The 8,651-nt window shown below is 40.0% G+C and overlaps 1 non-coding gene across 1 annotated transcript; it reads left to right on the top strand.

The window, feature by feature from the left end:
* The first annotated feature begins 7,665 nt into the window (after positions 1-7,665).
* Positions 7,666-7,784, top strand: LOC120589555 (5S ribosomal RNA). The gene has a single exon (XR_005649528.1). It is a non-coding gene; the product is annotated as a 5S ribosomal RNA (ribosomal RNA).
* The last annotated feature ends 867 nt before the right edge of the window (positions 7,785-8,651 follow it).

Genomic DNA, 8,651 nt, shown 5'->3' on the forward strand with positions numbered 1-8,651 from the left:
TTCTGACATTCAAGTAAGAAACATCCCAGGGGAATTCCACACTCATGGCTCTAAGTCAGCACTCGAGGTCACCAATTAATAATAAACTTTTTTCCCCTTCTTATGTTTGAGAAGTAGACTCAGGAGAGAGACTGATGGAGATCAAAATGTCAACTTAATTACCAATAAAGCTGAACTGGAGAGCCATGCTTGACTAATGGCCACAATTGGGTTTTCTAATACATCCCCTTGGATTTGAACTTGTCCATTCGAACTGCTGGCATCACCTATGAAGGGGCAAATCAAGACCCATGAAGCTTACTGCATGGATTTGCAGAGGTATTTGCATCCAGAGGTCAAGCTGCTCCACCAGAACCTGTGAAGCCAGGGAGAGGCTGAGTAAAGTATACCTGGAAACTTCTCCCAAACTTTCTTACCAGGTAACTCATTATTTTCATGGAAATGAATGAGTTAGGGTGAAAGAAAAGGCCAGGAATGTTGCTTTGGCAGAAGCCCTCTCAAAGAAACATGAAGACAATAGAATGGAGGCTTCCCTAACAAATAGTAAAATAAAATTTATATATAAATATTAGTGGGGACTTATTTACAGCTAAAAATTTGGTTATTTAAAAAAGTGAGCAAAGTACTTTCTTTTCCCCAATTAGTGAGATTAATGCACTCTTACTACTATTTCCTTTGTTTTTCCTTGTTCAACTGTCCTATTATTTAACTGATTGTTATGGTTATGAATTAACAATTTAAAATTTGTCATTGAAAGACTTTATTTCTCTCATGAATGGAGTATATCTATATGCATATGAATGTGATGTTAATTTCCTGAAGATTTCTTTTTTTATAAGATAGCACATCTGCTCGTGTACTGGTTCAAAGTATTTAATAAGATATACAGTTTTCATGAACTCTTTAGGACTCTGGAAATATGAATATGGTTTACAAGTTAGGAATGCTTTCAGTTGCAAGTAATAGAATATCCCACGAACAGTGGCTCAAGTATTAAAAACATTCAACTATCTCACGTACGAGAAGTTGAGAGGTTGTTGCATACTGACATAGCAATTCAACAAAGACCCCATGCGTCAAGTTCTTCCTGTCCTTCCGTTTACCATATTCAAATGTTGACTTCTCATTCTCAGGCTCTTTGCCTCAGGCTGGTTGCAAAATCGTTGATATAGGTCCCAAATATCCCAATGATATTCAAGGCAGGAAGAAGTGAAAGAAAGGTTCAACTTCTATGAGCTTTCTCTTTAAACACTGTGTCTTTTATCAGGAAGCAAAACCCTTCTCAGAGATGTCTGACATACTTACCAATACTCCTGGCCATAACGAAAGGTGAGAAATGGGAATATGAATGTTTCGATTAGCTTAGATTTAAGATTAAGCCAATATAGCTGGGCACATTACTATACTGAATAAAATAAGAGTCTCATCAGGAAAGAAAAAGGGACACACTGGACGGACAACTAATGATGTCTACCATAGTAAGTCCGACTCAAACTCATTTCTGAAATATGTTATTATGCTATAATAAGCACTATCAATTCTGCTGGGGCAATAAATAGGAAAAATGGTAGAGTCAAATTCTGGAGCTATAAGTAATAAGCTCATGTAGCATTTGCAAAAATGTCTCAGGGTGATAAGGACTATAGAATCCAGAAGTAGGGAGGAGAAATGGCTGAGGAAGGCAAGGCTGGCCAGAGGAGTCTAGATGGTTGAAGAGCACCTTCAATGACAGGTCAAAAAGGAGAGCTGGAGAGGCAGAGCAGAGAGCTCCCAGAGACGAGCAGAGAGAGGGACAGAAGTTGAACTGTTCAGGCGCTGCTCACTGGGAGGAATGAGTTCTCAATGGGGAATGAAGAGGAAAAAGGAACAACTGGGGCCTGAGAGTAGAGGACCAGAATGCCTGACTGGCATTATGAGTAGAGAGGTGTCACATACAGTTTTATGAGCAGAGCTATGGTAAGCGGTATTTCAGAACGATTAATGTGGTGATAGATAACAGAATAGATTAGACTGGGAGAGATAAACTGGGAGGCTATTGCAATGCCCATGAAATGATGGGAGCCTCAATGAGAGCATTATCATTGGCATTAAAAATGGAGAAGACAAGGTGGGTCTAAGAGACATTTTAACCTCATTTCAGGATATCCTCTAATAGAAAATAATAGAGACAATAATAAAAAACGTAGACTCTCATAAGTGGCAATAGCTAAACATTTAATCACCATACTCCCCATTTCAAGTCCTAATCTGAAAAAAAAAAGAAAAGTTAATTTTAAATAATGAAGGGAAACATCAGGGGGTTTTACCAGTAGTGATTTTTTAAATCTCAAATCATTGCTCTTGCAGTTAGTTACTCATGGCCTGGTTTCACAGAAATGGGCTGCAGGCATTCCAGGAAATGGGAAGTTATAAGAAGAACCAATTTCACCACTCAAAGGGCGTATTTGTTCCCCACCCAAAGGTATTTAACATGAGAGATGGGTGTGGGGAGCAGGCCAAGGCCTTACCTGGGTGGCCTGCATGAATTTAGAGAAGAATCGAAGCTCACACAGAACCTGAGAGCATGATACCTCTCTCTGTTTTTAGTGTCACCCCAAAAAAGCCAGAGAAAGTATGGCCCTTTCAACCAGAAGGGTGATTAATGTTGAAAGACACAAAGCAGAATGAACACTCCCAGAAAGCTCACTGCCCACAAAGCACTGTTAGTTGGATGTTCTGTGTCTTGCAGCCCAAAGCATTCCCAACATAAGAGCCTTTTCTTTCCTCTCACTGAATTCACACCATAGCTCTAGGGAGATATGTTGATTAAGTGCATAAATAGTTACAGGCACCTTCACTATCCCCATTACAGGGTAGTGAGTAAACGATGGGCTAAGGAGCCAGACTGCTGCCTGTGGCTTGTCACTGCCACTTAACCACTCAGTGACTTGAGGCTTCTTTATGCCAGAGTCTTCTCATCTATAAAATAAGACTAGTTCATACTTCATAGATATGTTTAAGAACTCAATGAGATCGTGACTCTAAAGTGCTTAGCTCAATGCCTGGTACAGGGTTAACACCCAATAAAAGTTAAGCACTGTATTTTTCGCAGATGAGGAAACAGTAATCCAAAAAAGCTAGAGAATTGGCCCAAGGTCACACAAATAAATGCTGTGCATGCTTATTTTCATGGACACATCTTTTCTGAGCAGTGTGTCAAAAAGTCAGCAAATATTTATTAAGTGACCGTGAGGTGCAGAGTTCTGAACTCATTAAGAATTTATACTCAAGGATGGGTATAGTTTCTACTTTAGTGGAATTTACTATCTGACAAGGGTGTTTAGTTTTTCATGGTCAGCTGGGCTGCACACAAGGCTGACCTTACAGATAAAAAAGACAGAAGCCTCTGTGGTACTGTTTGAAGGGTCTTAGGGAGGCCACTCCAACAACATACATCAATTGGCAGTGGGGATAAACTCAACACAGCAGCTTTCTATAGAGCTGAGTCCAATCTTCTTAGAGAATGGACTCACCAAAACAACCCTTGTTTCTCTCTCTTCCTTTGCAATTCCTCTGCAGATGAAATAGTTTTCCCTTAGGCCTTTAACCGGTGCCCAAAATGTCTCCAGCCAGTGCTAGTCTCATGAGTGTACTTTGCTTCTTATCACCTAGTAATCTTTAAAATTGCAAATATCTCTAGGAATTAAAATGGCAATTTCAATGACATATTTTTAATTAATAAATGTGTGCATGTGTTTCTTTTATGTCAAGTGAAGTTCCTTGAAGAGAGGAGTGAGGTCCCTAGCTTGGGCAGCTAAGATATTTTGACCCTTACGGCAAAGGCAGCACTCACACAAAGCAAAAGGAAGAAGCAGGAGGCAGTAGAGGTGCCAAGAAATCCCTTGGGCTCTAGCCTGCACTCGCTTTTCTTACTGTTGAACTGGAGCCTCTGCCTCTCTGTATAAGGCTTCCTCTTTGCTCTACAGTTGCCACTGCTTTGTCCCTTGGGGCCATATTCCACACAGCCAGTGGCAAACTTGAACACAAGCACAAGGCCCCCTTCGTTTGAAAAGTTCTACCTATTGCTCAGTAGAAACAAATAGGAGACCTAAACATTCACCATGTGGGGATATCATGAGTGTCAGAATTTTACAAGATTCTAATAGGTTATGAATTCCAATTCCTTCCTGGTTTTGCTTTCTGAAGGGCGAGCTCAATAAATAAACTTTTTCTTTCTGACTCCACTTTGAGCGAGGCCAATGTGTGTCTCTTCTTCCATTATAGCCCCTCACTGAAGAAACCAGTCTAAGATTGGACTCAGAGTAAAGGAAGCCCTATCTTGCGGTATTAGAGGAAATTTTCTTTCTGAGTATCTGCAGAATGCTGACAGCTAAACATGAGGCTACTGTTCTTCCAGGAGCATGTATCCCCTTGGACATTTCCTCAATGGCCACCTAGGTAGGAAGGGCCAAGTTCTGGCAGTCTAGCTCCAGGGCTCACACTCATAGCCCTGATAAGCAAAGTCACATGCCGTTTTCCATGACTGGCAATGACTTAAAATATTTCCCTTTCTAAAAGAAATTGCATTCCTAAGCACAATTCTTTAACAAATATTTAAAATTATCTACTGATGGAATTTCTATAAATGTGGGCTAGCTTAGAAGAAAGATTCACGCAGGCCAAGAGGTGGGGATGATTGCCGATCTATTCTACTATGCAAAGACCAGCTCTCGTAGGTGCCTCCGAATGGCACAGAATGCCTGCCAGCCATCGTCTAAGTGAATTTTACCAAAGAGCAACCCACCAAACAACCTGACTGGAGAACAAGAGGCACAGTGGAGACATAGGAGAAGCACCTGCTCCTACCTTTGGGGAAGCAATCACCTGGTTGGCTGCAGAGAAGTGATACATGCCAGCCCTTCCTGTCAATGGCTATGCCATGGTTGGAAACAAGAGCTGCCACTGAGCTTGTCTCCAGGTTGCCAAAAGCCTGCACCTGACAAGCAACCAGGGGAGAGTCCTTCCAACAGACAGAGAGAGCGAAAAAGAGAGTCTGCATTTGAGAACCAGCCCTGGCCCAGTTAGTCCTTTGAGAACAAGGACCTGGTAAACCATTCCTATGAAAAACAGAAAGAGAGACAAAGTCTGGCCCCACAGGCTTTTCTGTAAGGTCTAAAGTTCTCTCACCATTCTGATTCTGCAATATCTTTGCCAGCATTGGCTCTGTAGGAAAAAATTGCATTTGAGAAAAATGCGCACAATAAAATCAGAATGTGTGCTTTTAAGGAAGAGTCCCCCAGATAAGTATTGCTAAAGTTCCATATATATAGCTCATAAAACCCAGAGGATATTTGTACTATGGCTAAGGTTCAACACTGATTACCATTAAATAATCATCGCTAACAAATCACCATGTGACATTAGCCAGAAGAGCTACTGGATGTTAAAAGAAACTCAGAAATCCCAGGAAACAGCCACTTGATGAGCAAACATTTTAATTCAGAGTGTCACTCACAAGAAATGGACAATTGCATTATTAAAGATGCAACAATGCAACAGTTAGAAATTTATTCACATTTCACATTAGTCCCCCTCCTTCCAACTAATGTTTACTATTACCAGTAAAATATACAATAACAACCATTTATTGAGTATTTTCAGTGTGGAGGGCACTATGCCTTGAGCTTTAAAAGCATTCTCTGACTTAACTATAAAAGCGAACACTGAAATCGAATTCGCCATGTGCCAGGCATTGTTCTAATCATATTATGTGTATTAATGTTATTTCTTCTATCAGTTGTGGTTCATTGGTTGGTGTATATATTCATTCTTCCTCCTCAAATAAAAGGAAGTCTATTTGAATGGATATTGGGTGCTAGACACTATGTTTGATGCTGAAGATTAGATGGTCCTTCCCTTCAAAGAGCTTTCCTTCTAGTCATGAAAGTGCTGATGCTGAAGTTGTCATTCAAGTTCATTAAGAGGCTAAAACAATGACCTCTTTCCCATGCTCTTTGTCACCCACAAAGACTCTGTGAGGTTGGTGGCTGTAGCTATGGGTGTAAAGAAGAACATTGACTAAGTCCCTTTCTCAGTCAAAAATATCTCTGAAAACAAATCAGTATTTTTTATGTTAATTACCAAATACTCTGAGCCAACTCATGTTTCTTGAAGCTGTTGTTAACACGTATTTGTTGTGGGCTCATTTTCTTCTGCCCATTCTGAATGAAGGTCCTTCTGCATCTCCCAACTCTGCCTTCATGGTTATGGTTGCTGTGGGCTGTTGAGTTGTGCTGAGTAAGGCATCATTTCTAGAAGTGACCATACTCAAAGACCTCAAAAACAGTACTAAGAGACCTTAACAGAACATATTAGGAGACTAACAGTGTCTTATAGGTAATCTCGAGAATAACCTTTCTGAATCTGCCACTTCTTGGCCAGGTGATCTTTGATTACTCAATTTCTATGTGTCTCATTGTCTTCTCTTGTATTACATTGATAACAATAGGATCCTTTACTAGAGTTGTTATGAGGATTAAATAAGTTAATTCATGCAAAGCACTTAGCACAATGCTTGATGATGATGTTAGCTGCTGTTTCTTTTTCTCCTCTCCCTCCTCCTCCTCCTTGTTGTTATTATTATTATTACTTATTATAATCAAATTTAATGTTTGCTACCAGTTTCCTTTTTCTTTAGAGTTGATAATATACTAGTAGTGCTCAGTTTTTCAAGTGGGGAAAGATCACGTTGTTACTTAATTTTATTTTTACCAACTCTAAGTCCGTCTGAGCAGAATTTAATTTAAAAAATATTTTTATACTCTACATTGCCTAAGTAATTATTGGTGTAAATAGGATTTTGCCTTTAGTAAATAGATCTGAAAAAATCTCTTTAACTGTATTCCGTTCATGGAAGTATGACCTTTAACAAAAAAATACAGAGAAATTCAAACTCACCAAAGGCAAAAGGATAAAATAAATGGTCTGCATTCCATTTAAAACTTTATATTTCCATGGATCTTCTGAAATCAGAAAAAATATAGGTTGAGGAGGTGCGTTATTGTTGGCACTGTTGAGAGTGTTGAAACATTCTGGATGTAATCAGAAAAAGTTAAAGTCATCAATCACATCTATCAACCACTGTTCAAGAAGTACAAACAAGGGTTCAAAAATTAGCTGCTGTACAGTTTTGAATTAAATGTTTGTCTGTGATCCTCTCACCGAAGTCTTTGTCTTTAGTCATCCTGTGTTTACTGAAAAGCCTCTGGTTCTTAATGACCTACATTAACTTTAGCTATTACTTCATCCCTCCTCTCCCATGACTCCAGGCCGTCTTCTAAACCACAAACTCATTGTTTCACATGATGAAAAATGCTCTCTACTATCACAACCTGTGGTAAGAGAGAGACTTTAATATCATCTTGATATGATAGCACCTGATAATGCCATTAACATGTATCAATACTAGAAAAGTAGAAAATGTGTGATGGTTGTGGCTCTTTTGTTTCTAAATTAATTGACTAGCATAAAGGACTACAATATTGGACTCCAAATCAAAAAGGAGATATCTCTAAGAGGTTAGTTACAGCCCGGCTTCTGGGAACAGGAATGCTGAAGAGAAATAAGTGACAAACATCTGGGAAGTCAGAATAAACCTCACTGAATGCAATTCAACAAAGGAGGGGAGTCTATGGCCATGCCTCCCTGAACATACCCAATCTCATCTGATCTTGGAAGCTAAGCAGGGTTGGGCCTGGCTAGTACTTGGATGGGAGGCCGCCTAGGAAGACCAGGTGCTGTAGGTGTTAAAAAAAAAAAGAGAGAAAGGAAAGGGAGGAGAGGAGAATGAGAATGATAATGAGGAGAAGAATGTATCACTATCTATAGCTTAGCAACAAATCACCCTAAGATCTAGTGACTTAAAACACCAAGCCCAAGATTAGGGTGTAGCTAGTAAGTATGCACTTACATAGCCCTCAGAGTGAGCACTTCCTTAAATTTTGTACCCTAGGCACCTGGCTTGCTTCACCCTAATCCTGGCTCTTTAAAACAACAAAAAATACTTATAATCTCACAATTTCAGTGAGTCAGGAGTTTGGGAGCAGCTCAGCCAGATGGTTTTACTTCAAGGTCTCTGATAAGGTTGCAGTCCCAAGGTCGGCAAGAATTGCAGTCATCTGAAGGCTTGATTGGGGCTGGAGGAGCTGCATCCAAGATGGCTCAGTCACACAGCTGGCAAGCTGGTGATGGCGGTTGGCAGGATGCCATAGGGTGCTCCACGTGGGCCTCCCACAGGTTGCTTGGGTTTCCTCATGACATGGCAGCTGGCTTCCCAGAAGACTGAGAGAGTCAAGAGGAAGGATGTGGAAGTCACGATGTCTTTCTTCATCTATTCTCAGAAATTACACACTGTCATTTCCATCCTATTCTATTGGTCACACAGACCAATCCTGATACGATGTAGGAGAGGATTATACAAAAGCATGAGTCACACATTGTGGGAGTCATTTTGAAAGCTGGCTACTACAAAGAAAGTGGAAGAGGAGAGAAAAGAGAAGAAAATGTTGAACTGAGGATCTTGTTGTTCAAAGATGATTTTGACTTGAACTTTTGGATCAAAATTAAGTCAAAATAGCAAATTGTAGTGAACTAGGGCTGGTTATATTATTGGA

This window comes from Pteropus medius, unplaced genomic scaffold, assembly GCF_902729225.1.
Source record: "Pteropus medius unplaced genomic scaffold, Ma_sr-lr_union100, whole genome shotgun sequence".
Lineage (NCBI taxonomy): Eukaryota > Metazoa > Chordata > Mammalia > Chiroptera > Pteropodidae > Pteropus > Pteropus medius.